The 14,989-nt window shown below is 37.4% G+C and overlaps 1 protein-coding gene across 1 annotated transcript in view; it reads left to right on the plus strand.

Moving 5' to 3' along the window:
* Window positions 1-1,119: 1,119 nt before the first annotated feature.
* Window positions 1,120-14,989, plus strand: part of LOC107551083 (transmembrane protein 198-B-like) — a 28,144-nt gene continuing 14,274 nt past the window's right edge. Inside the window, exon 1 of the mRNA XM_016232578.1 lies at window positions 1,120-1,370. The gene's annotated coding sequence lies outside the window, so the exon portion shown is untranslated. The remainder of the gene's footprint in view (window positions 1,371-14,989) is intronic.

The following is a 14,989-nucleotide window of genomic DNA, read 5'->3' on the forward strand; positions in this document are numbered from 1 at the left end:
TGTATGGGTAATCAAATGAACCAATAGTAAGATAATCACTAAAGTTGCTTCAGTCCAGTAAATGTTCATTTTGAAATATTACTAACAATATAAGAAGTTATTCTTAAATTTACTTTCTGAAAATATAAACATAAATATGCATTTACTTGCTAATAAAATCAACTAACAATCAGATGACGGAGGGCATGATTGTGTACAACAAGTTTCGGCAAAGTTTTGATCATGCTGATATTTTAGAGGCCTTAGAAATGTACATATCAAATATGATACTGCAAGCTTTATAGGGTTAGTGGATTTATTGCATTCCTTGGCTCATTCGCAGCAGGGATCTTGTGGTGACAGCTGAAAAGGAAATAAATTACATTGATTTAGTGTTGACATTTTGTACGTGAGAATTATGTCTCATTAGAAAAAAAAGAATCACAAAAACGCCAGAAAGTTAAAGATAATCTGTTTATTTATTTTTTTTGTGTATGTTTTGAATTCATTAAATGAGGAATCTAGTCCTTTTTTTTTTTTGGAAGAAAATCTTGCAGCAGACAAAAACATATACATTGTGGCAGATTTGTGACAACATTCAGCACACAACAAATTGCAATTTTCAGCATGTTGCCATAACGTTGTTAGAAGGCTGTCACGTTACAAGTTTTGTGGTTGCATTTACTTTGCCCACTTACAGTTATATTGCTTACACTAACATTTTGCACATCCAAAATGTAAAGTATATCCTTATATGAATGGACAATTTGTTAAAACTAATACTGAATGGGGTGCACAATGCTTCAGCTTCATTCACTGAGGCCCCCATTGTGCACCTCCCCCCACTCTTAAGGGAATGGTACACTCCAAAGACACGGAGCAAAAATGGAGAGCATGTTGCCATAACGTTGTTAGAAGGCTGTCACGTTACAAGTTTTGTGGTTGCATTTACTTTGCCCACTTACAGTTATATTGCTTACACTAACATTTTGCACATCCAAAATGTAAAGTATATCCTTATATGAATGGACAATTTGTTAAAACTAATACTGAATGGGGTGCACAATGCTTTAGCTTCATTCACTGAGGCCCCCATTGTGCACCTCCCCCCACTCTTAAGGGAATGGTACACTCCAAAGACACGGAGCATGTGAATCAAAATGAAAACACTGAGTGCCATCAGACAAACGCTAGAACGAGAGGAAACCGGAGGGATGCCAAAAATGCAGGCAAATGCTAATACCGAATCAGTACTATAGGCTATAGTGGCTCATCGGTTGTCTTATTAGATCACAGACCAGATTCTGAATGCTTCGCCACAGAGGATGCTAAAACAGTTATCAGCGCTTCGTGTAAGCAGTGAAAACCACTGATCTCGAGCTGTCACAACGGTAAGTTTTGTGGTGTTTTATTATCCCGATTTTTGCGCTGTTTTTGTAACCAAATAAGTTTTCAAACCTTAATATAGCGCGAAAAAATCATTCAAGATGTTTTACTGAAGATACTAAACACTGCAAGGTTGTATGTTGGAGGGTTTGTTCAGTCCTTTGTCCACAATGCGTTTGATTACGGTTGCCTGGATTACAACGTTAAAATGAAGTATCACAAGACAAAAGAGCTTTTTAGAGTATTGTCTCGAAGATTTTTTCACCATTTATATCTATATGTGATAACAGTTTTTGGCAGCGGATTCGTTGTCGCTCATTGTTCAGCCCATTGTGTGCGCGCGCGTGTTCTTTTGTTTCTCGCGCTGTATACATTGTGTATATGTGGCTGTTTTTGTCCAATGCTGTGCATAACAGCTGAGTACCTACTGTTGTCATGTCACGGGAGCAGCAAAAAGCTGCTATCACAATAGGCACTGCTATAGTTCTTGGTTGTGCACAAACGTTTTTCACGCACACTTATTAACGTATCTCGCCGTGAAAACAAGCGGGATTGATCTCCTGCTCGATTGCTGTGGAACGAGTCACGTGTCCTCGCGACAGAACTCGCTTATCGTATTGCTAACTCGTTACTGTAGTAATCCTGTACCAACACTTTGCGTTTCTCGCGCTGTATACATTGTGTATATGTGGCTGTTTTTGTCCAATGCTGTGCATAACAGCTGAGTACCTACTGTTGTCATGTCACGGGAGCAGCAAAAAGCTGCTATCACAATAGGCACTGCTATAGTTCTTGGTTGTGCACAAACGTTTTTCACGCACACTTATGAACGTATCTCGCCGTGAAAACAAGCGGGATTGATCTCCTGCTCGATTGCTGTGGAACGAGTCACGTGTCCTCGCGACAGAACTCGCTTATCGTATTGCTAACTCGTTACTGTAGTAATCCTGTACCAACACTTTGTCAATAACATTTCTGGGTGAACGATTCACAACCATTACATTATATTAAATTTCAGTTGACTATAGTTTTATAGTAAGAAAACAAACTATGATTTTGTTACATAGTTGTTTTTTTCGAGTTTTGTTTACTGATTACTGGTACTGATATATCTTTGGGATACTTTAGGACTGATATCTAATAGATGTGTGTGTGTGTGTGTGTATTTTTATAAACGAGTTTTTCCTTCCGTTTTTAAAAAAAATCTCCGTCTACATGAAAATGCAAACGCATGCTATGAAGCACTGTCAAGAGCATGCCAAACCAACAGGTGGCGATATAATCTCAACCGTAAAGCCATGTTGGCAAATCAGAAGCCTGAAAAAGTTTCCAGTAGGCGGAGATAACAGCGCAGGCGCCGACGTCACAAGCCAAAAACTCCGGTTTCGCTGTCTACACGATAACACTGCAACCGGCGTTTTCAGTGACCTGGTGCTGCGTTTACGTGTGGACGAACGGCCAAACCGCGTAGAAAAAGCTGCGGTTTTAAAAATAACCGCGTTCGTGTGGACTGGGCCCCAGATAGCACAGGTACGTCTGCAAGATGTCTGTTAAAGATCGCTTCACCAGGACAGCATCTGCTGTGTACAATCATCTGAAAGACGTCTCTAAGATGTCAGTTTTACATGCATTCTAAATGATAAACATCTTAAAGGCATTTTCTAAACATCTAATTGACATCTGATAGGAAACGTCCTATAGACGTATTGCAGATGAGCAAACACTCTAAAATATACATCTTGCAGAAGTCAAATAGATGTCTCCGTGATGTACTTGTGCTATCAGGGTTAGGTTTCTTTTTTTGTGTGTGTGTGTGGCACATTTCTAATTTGGGCAGAGTGGTACTTTGCATTAACGTGAACAAATATCTATAGTATATATTTACTAAAGAAAAAACCCCACAACTTTCTAAAAGCTTTTTTTGCTGATTTGCTGAACACCTCTAATGTGCCATAGATAACTGATATATTATAAGGCTGGTCATTGTCCAGCCACCTATACATTAGGAAACATTTATGAAAAACAAAGCTTTTTCCACAAACAAGACAGCATGATTATGTAAGGAAAATATTGTTTAAAAATTAACAAGAAATGTCCTCATCTGTTCAATGATTATTTAATACAGTGGGTGGGGTGGAAAAAAAATATGAAGAAAGTGAAGTTGTATAAAAGCCAAGTGCCGTTTTCCATAGTGATGACTATTATGTAATAATAGATGGATGAAGGAAGCAGCAGTGCCCCTCAGAGATCCATGTCTAATCAAGTCAGGCTGCAGCACACCAAACATTTCTGTCTTTGATTTGAGGGAGAGTGGAAGATGAAGCTCGAAGGAGAGATGGTGAGAAAGAATGAGATGGTGTGATGCAAAGAATGAATGGATTTGAATATTGCAGAGAGAAGGACGCATGATGATAGGCTCGAGCAGGGTGAACGGAAAGAGACACGTAGAAAGGTGAGTGGGAGAGCAGTAGAAAGTCAATGATAAATCCATTTCACTGCTGCAGTGCCCAGCAGTCATAGTTTCTGCATGCAGCAACACTTGAGACTTTCTGAAGCTGGCCTTATTAAACCAGTCAATAAGACCATAAGTGTTAAATTCCGATTCTAAAACATTATTAATCATTCATCATCATCATCACGTGCTTTCAGATGGAGCAGAATTTACTACACGTAGCCGTAGTTCACTGACAAGTTACGCAAAAAAATAGCAGACATATTTCATAGTATTTAAGCAGTGATAAAGGCATTGCATTATAAAAATACTTTATTTTAATGAAAATTATAATAATAAGAACTCTGATAAACCGTATATTGCCGTAGTCGTGTGTTTATTAGTCACGTTGAATCAATGAAAGCAGTTGAATTGTCTGTTTATTCAGCTGCAGCATTTTCTGGGTTTCTTCTGCGAGGCGTATTTAGAGTTTCTGCATGAGAGCACCCTCTGGCCTTCGGATGGAGATTTACTGCTGATCACAGAACCGTGCTTCACTGAAAGATACGCATGACAATCGCAGCTTCTGTCGAATCGCGATCTCGATTCCATTTCGATTTATCGTGCAGCCCTAATTCTCTGTACTATATATTATGCATTTATTAATAAATAAAAAATTAAATTGATTTGAAGACAGAGAAATGTATGCTGTTTAATTCATAAGCAACTACATTTGCAGAAAAATGCTTTTCAGATTTCCATTGGCATAACTTTTTTTTTAATGCAGGGAATTAATAACTCATGCTATAGGCCTACTATTCACAAGAGGACAGACATTTTCATGCAGTTTATCTGTAATCCTTTTTGTGACCAAGCATTTTCCATTACTTCTGCTGTCTCTTTTCTTCGATCTGTTCTTGCACTGATCTACAGTTGAATTTGCATTCCATCCCTATCTCGCATTTGTCTCTGATCAGTTTTTGTCTTCTGCAAGCAACACGTCTTTGTGCGTGGGAAAGAATAATGGCAGGTTAGAATTGTCTCATAGGCACATCACTCATCTTTTTATTCGTCCTTGGTTTTTAAAAGACTTTAAATGTCTCTATCTGAGCTTGTACTCTATAATATGATACATTAGAGCAGATGTTTGGTGAGTCATGTAATGATATAAGAGCCAGACAAAATATTCCCCAGTGAATATTGTACATCTATCTACTGATCCCCTGACATGCCATTGAGATTTATGGTTTAAATTAGCACACCACCCTGTGTTCTTTGCTGTGGATGTGAGAGCTAAGTGTCTTTCTTTGTTTGGCTTCACAATGTTCTCTCGTGGAAAAAATAAATGATTTTTTGTATGAGTTTGAACTGGAGTCATTTTATTATCAGCTACCTTCATTTATGGTGGATGGATTTCTGAACACTTAATTTATCAGTTTGAGCCAAATTTCAAGCTTCTTAATGGGTCAGAAGATGGTTTAAGCAACAGATTACGGTTAAGCTAATGTTTGCTTTTAGTTTCTGGTGTTGTGTTGTAGTCGTCATGTTGGACTTGGCTGAGGAGGGACACTTTAATCTGAGAAAAGCCTATTTAGATCTTCATCTCACAGTCTCGTCCCCAGTGAAAATCACGAGAGGACTCCAAAGCATCAGTTGAAGAAGTGAAATGGGTATTTATATCTTGAAGATGTTTGGAATGGATTTAGCTTTGCTGTTGGTTAAATCAGGAGTTGTGATTTAAAAGCTGGAATAAAATGGTGACAAAAGAGGCTAATTCTGAAATATGAAAAGGATGTTGTGATCATCTTTTCTTCCCTGTTGTGACATTTATTGTGAAACATTTTCTTGAAGTAGAAAAAATTTACTGTGGGACATGATTTTGTCCATTGGGAACTGATTCTATCGTTGGATCGTTGAGTATGATATTGATACATCAGGCTTTTACTTTTATAAAGTATGATAGACCTATATAGGAGAATATAGAGCTCATATTTGAGGAGGAAAAAAAAAAAAAAATTTATTTAGAGGTCCGAAGTGAGCAATTTGGTACTGTTGACGATATTAATATGGCCAGAAGGTAAGAACATTTCTAATAGCTTGTAATGTAAATGAGAACTTTATAACAGTATAGCAGACTACTTGCATAAAATACAGCTTGCATATAAATGGCATTTGTCACTTTATATCTCCCAATAATGTTTTAGTAAGATCATATTTAAATGCTTAGTTTATTGATCTAAGGTTTGTTTTATTGTGGCGGGCAAAACATTTCATGCATTTTTTATTTTTATTTTTTTTTAGAATTATACTAAAAGGCCTTTTACTTGCTAAAAGTATACCAAGATGAAAAAAGAAATGTAGCATATTGAGTACAACAGGTTTTTCAACAAAGTTTTGATCATGTTGTCAATTCAGGGGCCTTAGAAATTTGTGTATCAAATATGATACAGTAGGCTTTATAGGGTTAAGAAATATTGATGTGCACAGATAAATAATTTATAATAAACACTGTGATATTCCATAAAAAAAAGAATTGTCAATTTTAATTTCATGGTGACTTGAACAAGCCTCCAGTTTGTCTGACTAAATTTCATTTTCCCCATTGATTTCTTCTAATTATTATGCCCATCTCTGACATTGCTTTAAATTTCAACCTCAAAAGCTCAGAGGTCTTCTTAAGTGGGATTCGGTGAAAATCACATTATCTTAACACACAAATGGGGCTGTTCTTTTCATGTGCTTAATATGATTTAAAAAAATTTTTTTCCTGACTGCAGGGGAGAATGATGCACTTAAAGGGGTCATATGATGCTGCTAAAAAGAACATTATTTGGTGTAATGAAATGTTTATGCGGTTTAAGGTTAAAAAAACGCATTATTTTCCACATACTGTACATTATTGTTTCTCCTCTATGCCCCGCCTTTCTGAAACGCATAGATTTTTTATATATAAAAAAAACTTACTTACAGTCTGTGAGTCAGAACAGCCGGCATTGTAGTCTACTCTACCAGGATCAGGATACAGTCCTCCATAAAATGCGCTGCACACATCTGAATATTTAGGTTGAACTGATCTGGAACAGTGTTGTAAATGTAACTTAACCACTGATTTCTAGTCGTGTCCTCTTTTGGAAGGCCAAACAAAGTATTTTTGTTTCCACAACGAAACACGGTGGTGGCAGCAGCAATAAAGTTACGCCGCCTTTCTTTGCGTGAACATTTGGGGGGCGTTATGCAAAACTTCCCACATCGTGACATAAACATGTGGGGGCGTGTTTAAACGAGGCGTTTTAGGAGGGCGTGGACCAGTCTTTTATAAAGAATATCTCTTTGGGTTTGAGACTTTAGTCTTTGCAACTTTAGGGATCTTATCTATTCACGAACAGCTTTTACACTCCAAAGAGAAAGTAAAACTTGAAATCACATCATATGACCCCTTTAATGGATTTCCTCCATAAATCTCCCAGCAAATAGTTCTTTATCTGCCCGTTCCTGCTTTCTTTACTCTTCATTCCTGTTTTTTCGATTTTGTTCTTCCTGTGCATGCCGGATAGCACCCTTTCTTCCCTCAGGCCTGTCTTTACTCTGTCCACTTCTGCTCTAGTGGACTGTCAGAGACTCTGTTCCTGGCCAGGCCAAGAATAGCTAAATAGATGCTCTGTATCATCCCCGAGAGCAGCCTGGGAAAATCACCAAAGCATTTGATTTGGACACAAAGTCGGTGACAGAGGTCACCCAGTCTTTTTGTAAGCTTGTTTGGTTTGTATGTGTGTGTGCATAAGAATATGCTTGCCTCACATGTGTATTGAGACAAATGTAATGTGAAGCCAGGGCTCGGATGTAATTTTGTTATGTACTCACTTCATTTGTTTGCTCAGATTTACATGCTAACAACTGATTGTGGCTGGGGCCCATTGATTATTGATCCACCCACTGCACAGTCAAGAGCAATCAGGGGTAAATGGGCCTCTAATGATGATAAATTGTTGGATATGAAGTGTGAAATGACACTGCTTTTGTTTTTTGTTTTTCTTAGACTTATTGGTGTGTATTCTTTGAAGTCACGAGTTTTTATCACAAACCTCAGACTCTTTTCGCTCTCTTTTGTCCTGTCTGTGAAAGTGGAATGAGTTTGGAGGGGTTCACCCAGGGGCCTCCCAGCTTGACTGTGTGCCAAGAGCATTGAGTGCTCTGTTAGCCCCCATGCTGATGCAATGTACTTTTTTTTTAAAATGTTAAATTGGTGTGTTCTGCTCTGTAGCATTTAGAGCTGTACAGGACTGATGTGTAATTGAGTAGGCCAGTTCTAATCTGAAGTCAGCTGCACTGGTCCTAAGGTGGTGATTTATGTTGCTAATGATGATTGCATTTTTAATAAAACTTGATAAATTTCTGTCCCAAAGTCCATTATACCAAAACCTTGATGCTTTCAAATTCATAGATATCGTAAAAGATGTCAATGAACAGATTTAATTTAGACTTTTATTCATATAAAAACTGATCAGTGTACATACATGGAGCGTATGAAATATTACACTCTATTGCAGTGAATCGTCATATTTGTTCCGTGTTCTCATTGGTTCTTGGATTTCATATCCAAGAAAAGCTGTTGAAACGCTCGTCCAAGAGTGAAAATGTGTGGTTACTGCCAGATCTCGATTACCAAAAATCACATTGTATTTGACGCAAAACTAATTCGATTAAATCAAATTTAAAAAAAAAGTCTAAACTGTAAATAATTTTTTTTTACATTTGTAAAAAAAAAAAACATTTTCATGTTTTCTCAAGCAAAGCAAATATTTAAAGTCCACTGAAAACTAGGTCTGGGTACAAAATTAAACTGTAAATAATTTTTTTTTACATTTGTAAAAAAAAAAAAACATTTTCATGTTTTCTCAAGCAAAGCAAATATTTAAAGTCCACTGAAAACTAGGTCTGGGTACAAAAAAATAGATTTCTCGATTTTAATGGATTCTCATTTTTATAAAACTATATCGATTCATAAATCCCAAGAATCGATTAGTCTAGCCTGTCAGATTATGAACGAAACATTGTAGCGCACCTCCCATCCAATAAATTGCAATAAGCGTTGTGATTTGTTACTTTTGAGATGAAACAAAGTCTCAGATTTCAAATTCTGTCCATTTTATTACAATATTCAAATATTTAGGGCTGGGTAAAAAATATAGATTTCTCGATTTTAATGGATTCTCATTTTTATAAAACTATATCGATTCATAAATCCCAAGAATCGATTAGTCTAGCCTGTCAGATTATGAACGAAACATTGTAGCGCACCTCCCATCCAATAAATTGCAATAAGCGTTGTGATTTGTTACTTTTGAGATGAAACAAAGTCTCAGATTTCAAATTCTGTCCATTTTATTACAATATTCAAATATTAAATGCCATTTTGGCGCTGTTTAATGTGGATTGACAGATCGCTGTAGCGCCTCGGTTAGAAGAGGCAGCGCGAATTGATCGTCTCCTCCGCTTTAATAGCAGTTACAGCATGAAATAAACATGAATGAACATCCGAAGGTATGTTAAAAGAAAGAGTACAACTTATCGAAATCCGTATCCTGTGTTGTGTTTGTATACAAATCAGCAAATGTCAACCTTCCATATTATTGACACTCAGGTATAGTTTACGGCATTATTTGAGAGATTTTTTTTCTTGAGAAAATTTGCCGTGTTCTGTACCTGATATATATATCCAAAATAATCAATATTGAATCATATCGAATCAAAATCAGAATTTAATTGAGTCGCAAGTTTGTGAAGGATAATCTAGTCGAATTGTAAAATTTGTGTCAAAACCCAGTCCTACTGAAAACATTTTTTGGCACAGACAAAGTATGTTGAAGGTACACATTATTTGGTAACAAGCTTGAGCAAACTAATCAAAGAAAAAAAATTGGAGGATTTTTATTGTTCCATTTGTTGTCCCCATGTTTGGAGGCGTAGCACTCAGCATACCTGGTTAAAGAAGTCACTAGTCACCATTTTATTATGAGTGCACTTTAAGCAGGCATAATTGAGCTTCCATTAAGTGACGAGACATGTGGCCAAGTATGGTGACCCATACTTGGAATTAGTGCTCTACATTTAACCCATCCAAAGTGCACACACACAGCAGTGAACACACACCCGGAGCAGTGGGCAGCCATTTATGCTGCGGCACCCGGGGAGCAGTTAGGGGTTCGGTGCCTTGCTCAAGGGCACCTCAGTCGTGGTATTGAAGGTGGGAGAGAGCACTGTACATTCACTCCCCCCACCTACAATCCCTGCCGGTACGAGACTCGAACCCACAACCTTTGGGTTACGCGTCCGACTCTCTAACTATTAGGCCACGACTTCCCCATTAACCATATTTGATGTGATTTTTGTATGCGTGTTGTTTAATGTTAATATGAGAATAAAAGCATAATCTGCTCATTTTATAGAGCGATCTTCAGAAAATGTCTCTTCAGAAAACTTGGATTAAAGCTCTTGATATATGAGGTTTGTTTCAATCTATTCATGAACGTTTTGATGTAATGGACTTTCAATGAAGGGACTAAAATCTTTCAGGTTTTATTAAAAATCTTTGAAGATGAACATCTTTGTGTGGAACAACACAAGGGTGAGTAAGTTATGACAGAATTTTCATTTTTGGGCCAACTATCCCTTTGAACAGTACATTATAGATTCGAGAATCTATGCTGTCTGTGTTTTGTGTGTGTATGGAAGTCATGATGTTTGCAGAGCTGACTGGCTGCTGTGTTAGTCTCCATGGTTGTTCTCTCTCACCTCTGACTCAGAATGCACTGTGGGGCCGCTGTAGGGTTAGTCATTGTTTCAAGCCGAAGGCCAGTGCATAAAACTGAAGAATCCCAGACTGAAAGACACACACATCGGTTTGCACATGGCCAATACACACAGCATACAAACACCCAGAAGGAAAAAGCAGTCCAGTGCTAATGGAATTTAGAGCAGAAGCGCTCAATAGGATTAACGAGGTTTAGCAGGGCCATCGCCTTGTCCCCTAAATCACTCAGTCCAACCACTCACACACCCTTTCTTTCTCTTTCAAACACACAAACGCACATACCCTTCTCTCTCAAATATACGTGTCCGTTCTCTTTATCTCACACTGAAAAACACAGTCACCACTTCCTGTCTTTTATTCCCTTGCGCGCTTACCCACCCCTCCGTTCAGCCGCTCACATTTCTGTACACAACCACTGTCTGTCCCTTTAACCTGGCAACCATCATCAGGGAGACCTTCGCAATGGTGACTGCATGCAGCGGAATTATCTCCATTGCTCAAAGCCTCGGCTGGCATCCGCTCTTTTGCTGTCGTTCCAGACGAGTAAGTGATTGTTGAGAGAGCAGGAGCAGTGCATTTTACCTGTCAGATGCTGCCTTCCACACCTGCGAGTGCTCTGCAGAGAGCTAATGAATGGGGTGTTGGGATTCAGCGTTTAGTGTATGTGCAGAAGGATTATTGAGGCTTCCTTCTGTAGCTCTTGAACCTGATAGTTTAGCTCATAGTGGGATTGAAATGACCGTGAGCAATAGCTAGGCCCACAAAGACCGACTATTCTCACACAAAGCTCGCGTTTGATTTATATTTTGACTAATTTCATTACGTTTTCAGCTACCATTAAGAGCTAGCACTCTCAGCCCTCTTTCAAACACTTTGCCATGTTTAAAACCATTCTGCAGATGTTCCTCTAACCAGAGCAGAAAATATAATTAGTATTGACCTTAGAATGACTTAAAAATGGGTCATAATGCATAAATCAAATGTTCTTGATCTTTTGAAATAAAAGTTTGATGTCCCATGAAAACATAACTTTCAGAACACCCAAAGAGACCGTTTATTAAATCTACAAAAACAGAGCTTAATGATGAATTCATTAACACATGAATACATCAACTGCATCTGCTTGCTGTTCAGCAACTTGGCCACATGTCATGTTGAAGTAATTAGTAGGAAGTAGGATAGATCCGGTTATTTCTAAATGCATAAAATGCTATTGTTCCATTTAGTGTATAATGATAAAATTATCCTTCTAGTAAAATGAAAGAGTGGCTTTTTATTTTAAACAGATTCTTGTAATCTTGTCACAGTGTAATGTTTTGTAAAGCCGAGTGCGACATAATCAATTTGAACAGCAAAACCACTACAAGTGAATACTATTCATTGAATTAATTTTACATGCAAATAGGGTGTTTACATAGGAGTTGTGCAGGTTCACCCAAAAATGAAAATCATTTACTCGCCCTCATGCTGTTCCATTTTCCTCCTTCTGTTGAACACAAAAGGAGATATTTTTAATGTTGCAGAATGTTTATACAAAATGAGAATTTCACTTCAGAAGACTTGGAATATGCAAGTCTGGTGATATGGATTAATTCACTACCTTTTAAAAAATTGCAGATGTTCCTCTAACCAGAGCAGAAAATATAATTAGTATTGACCTTAGAATGACTTAAAAATGGGTCATAATGCATAAATCAAATGTTCTTGATCTTTTGAAATAAAAGTTTGATGTCCCATGAAAACATAACTTTCAGAACACCCAAAGAGACCGTTTATTAAATCTACAAAAACAGAGCTTAATGATGAATTCATTAACACATGAATACATCAACTGCATCTGCTTGCTGTTCAGCAACTTGGCCACATGTCATGTTGAAGTAATTAGTAGGAAGTAGGATAGATCCGGTTATTTCTAAATGCATAAAATGCTATTGTTCCATTTAGTGTATAATGATAAAATTATCCTTCTAGTAAAATGAAAGAGTGGCTTTTTATTTTAAACAGATTCTTGTAATCTTGTCACAGTGTAATGTTTTGTAAAGCCGAGTGCGACATAATCAATTTGAACAGCAAAACCACTACAAGTGAATACTATTCATTGAATTAATTTTACATGCAAATAGGGTGTTTACATAGGAGTTGTGCAGGTTCACCCAAAAATGAAAATCATTTACTCGCCCTCATGCTGTTCCATTTTCCTCCTTCTGTTGAACACAAAAGGAGATATTTTTAATGTTGTAGAATGTTTATACAAAATGAGAATTTCACTTCAGAAGACTTGGAATATGCAAGTCTGGTGATATGGATTAATTCACTACCTTTTAAAAAAATTTTATTTTGTGTTCCACTGTATAAATAAATACATAAGTTTGGAAATACAAAACTGTGAATAAATGAAAATAAAATTTTCAAAGCATTAATTTAAAGATACAGTAGCATAACTCAAGTCATAAGAAGTCATCTAATTTTTCACTGACACATTAATTATCCATTGATTAAGACCCTTCTTAGAGGGATGATTCACCAAAAACAAATTTCTGTCATTTACTAATCCTCATGTCGTTTTAAACCAGTTTGACTTTCATTCTTCTGTAGAATACAAGATATTTTGAAGAATGTTAACCTTTAGGGACCTTTGATTTCAATTGTGTGGACAAAAACACACCAAGACATTTCCCAGAATATCTTATATCTACAGAAGAAACAAAGTCCGTTTTGGAACAACATAAGGGTGAATAAATGATGACATAATTTTCATATTGGGTGAACTATCCCTTTAATAAGAGAGGAGCAGTTTTAAATAAGGGATTGTCCTTAACTTAAGTAATTGAGTTTTCTCCTTTCTACATCTCTTTACATGCAATGCATAAGCATTATGCTGGTTTCTTTCCAGCTGGATGGGTGTTTACCTGATTCTGTCATCTGTGAATTGTGCATCCAGTGTCCCACATTATAGCAGACATAGGGGGCATAATGCACGTTCAGGACCACCAGGTGCCTATATTGACTGCTGTAGTCGTTAACCTAGATGCACACATGGGGCTGCTTATAGCACAGATCTGGGCTACTTTCCACAGTGTTTTTCATTTTTTGTGCTCTCAAGCAAGGCTGCTAGTTCTAGAAACAGTCTCCAGAGGCTTTTCTCAAGCCCATCACATTGTCTGTTTTTGTTCAGCTGGACAGCGGTTTACATTGATCTGCCATTTTCCATCGAATAATCAGGGCACCTACATACTGTATACTATAATGCACGTGCTTACATGGGTCGAGCTTCATTCTGCTGACATTTTCTCTGCGGGCCTTTCAGCGGTCTGTAAAATATTCATGTGAAGTCGCAAGCTCAATAGAGCCTTTTGTTCTACATCATGACTGACATCTACACCTGAGGCAGACAAGGACTCATGATCTGAAGTGCACTGGGACGTTCCGAAGGTACCATCAGAAGATAGAAAGAGAACAACAGAGTTTTTTTTTTAGTGATTGAAAAGAAGTTGAAGACGGCTTCTTGTCCTCTGAGACAGTTGGCATTGAATAATGCTCTTTGCATGGAGATGAAGTAATACCTGAAAGTGGTTTTCCCAGGCCGTTCCAATGGTGAAATTTCATGTAATGTTATCTATTTCTGTCTCTCCATCCAATTGATGAATTTTTCACTTGAGTGCTGAGAGTTGTCGTGAAGTGTTGGTCCAGATCGATTTCTTTTTCCTTGTTGTAACACGAGCCTGTTTGAACTGTGTGCTACAAGTTTACTCATGCATGGATGAAGGCAAACATGGCTTAATAAAAATTTTATTTACCTTCAGGTGATCTGAGAGATGTAGATGAGTTTGTTTTTTCATTGGAACAGATTTGGAGAAATCTAGCATTACATCACTTGCTCACCAATGGATCCTCTTCAGTGAATGGGTGCCGTCAGTATGAGAGTCCAAACAGCTGATAAAAACATCACAATAATCCACAAGTAATCCATACGACTCCAGTCCATCAATTAACATCTTATGAAGTGTAAAGCTGTGTGTTTATAATAAATAAATCTATCATTAAAGTGCCCCTATTATGCCGTTTTGAATATTGCCTTTCATACAGTGTGTAATGTAGCAGTATGTGAATGTAAACTATCAGCAAAGTTGTAAAGCCGAAAGTGCATAATAAATAAAGTTATTGTCTTCGAAAAGAAAGAATCGACTCAACAGCCATTGTCCTTAACTTAAGTAATTGAGTTTTCTCCTTTCTACATCTCTTTACATGCAATGCATAAGCATTATGCTGGTTTCTTTCCAGCTGGATGGGTGTTTACCTGATTCTGTCATCTGTGAATTGTGCATCCAGTGTCCCACATTATAGCAGACATAGGGGGCATAATGCACGTTCAGGACCACCAG

The sequence above is a fragment of the Sinocyclocheilus grahami genome, unplaced genomic scaffold, assembly GCF_001515645.1.
Source record: "Sinocyclocheilus grahami isolate Dianchi unplaced genomic scaffold, SAMN03320097.WGS_v1.1 scaffold413.1, whole genome shotgun sequence".
Taxonomy (NCBI): Eukaryota; Metazoa; Chordata; class Actinopteri; order Cypriniformes; family Cyprinidae; genus Sinocyclocheilus; species Sinocyclocheilus grahami.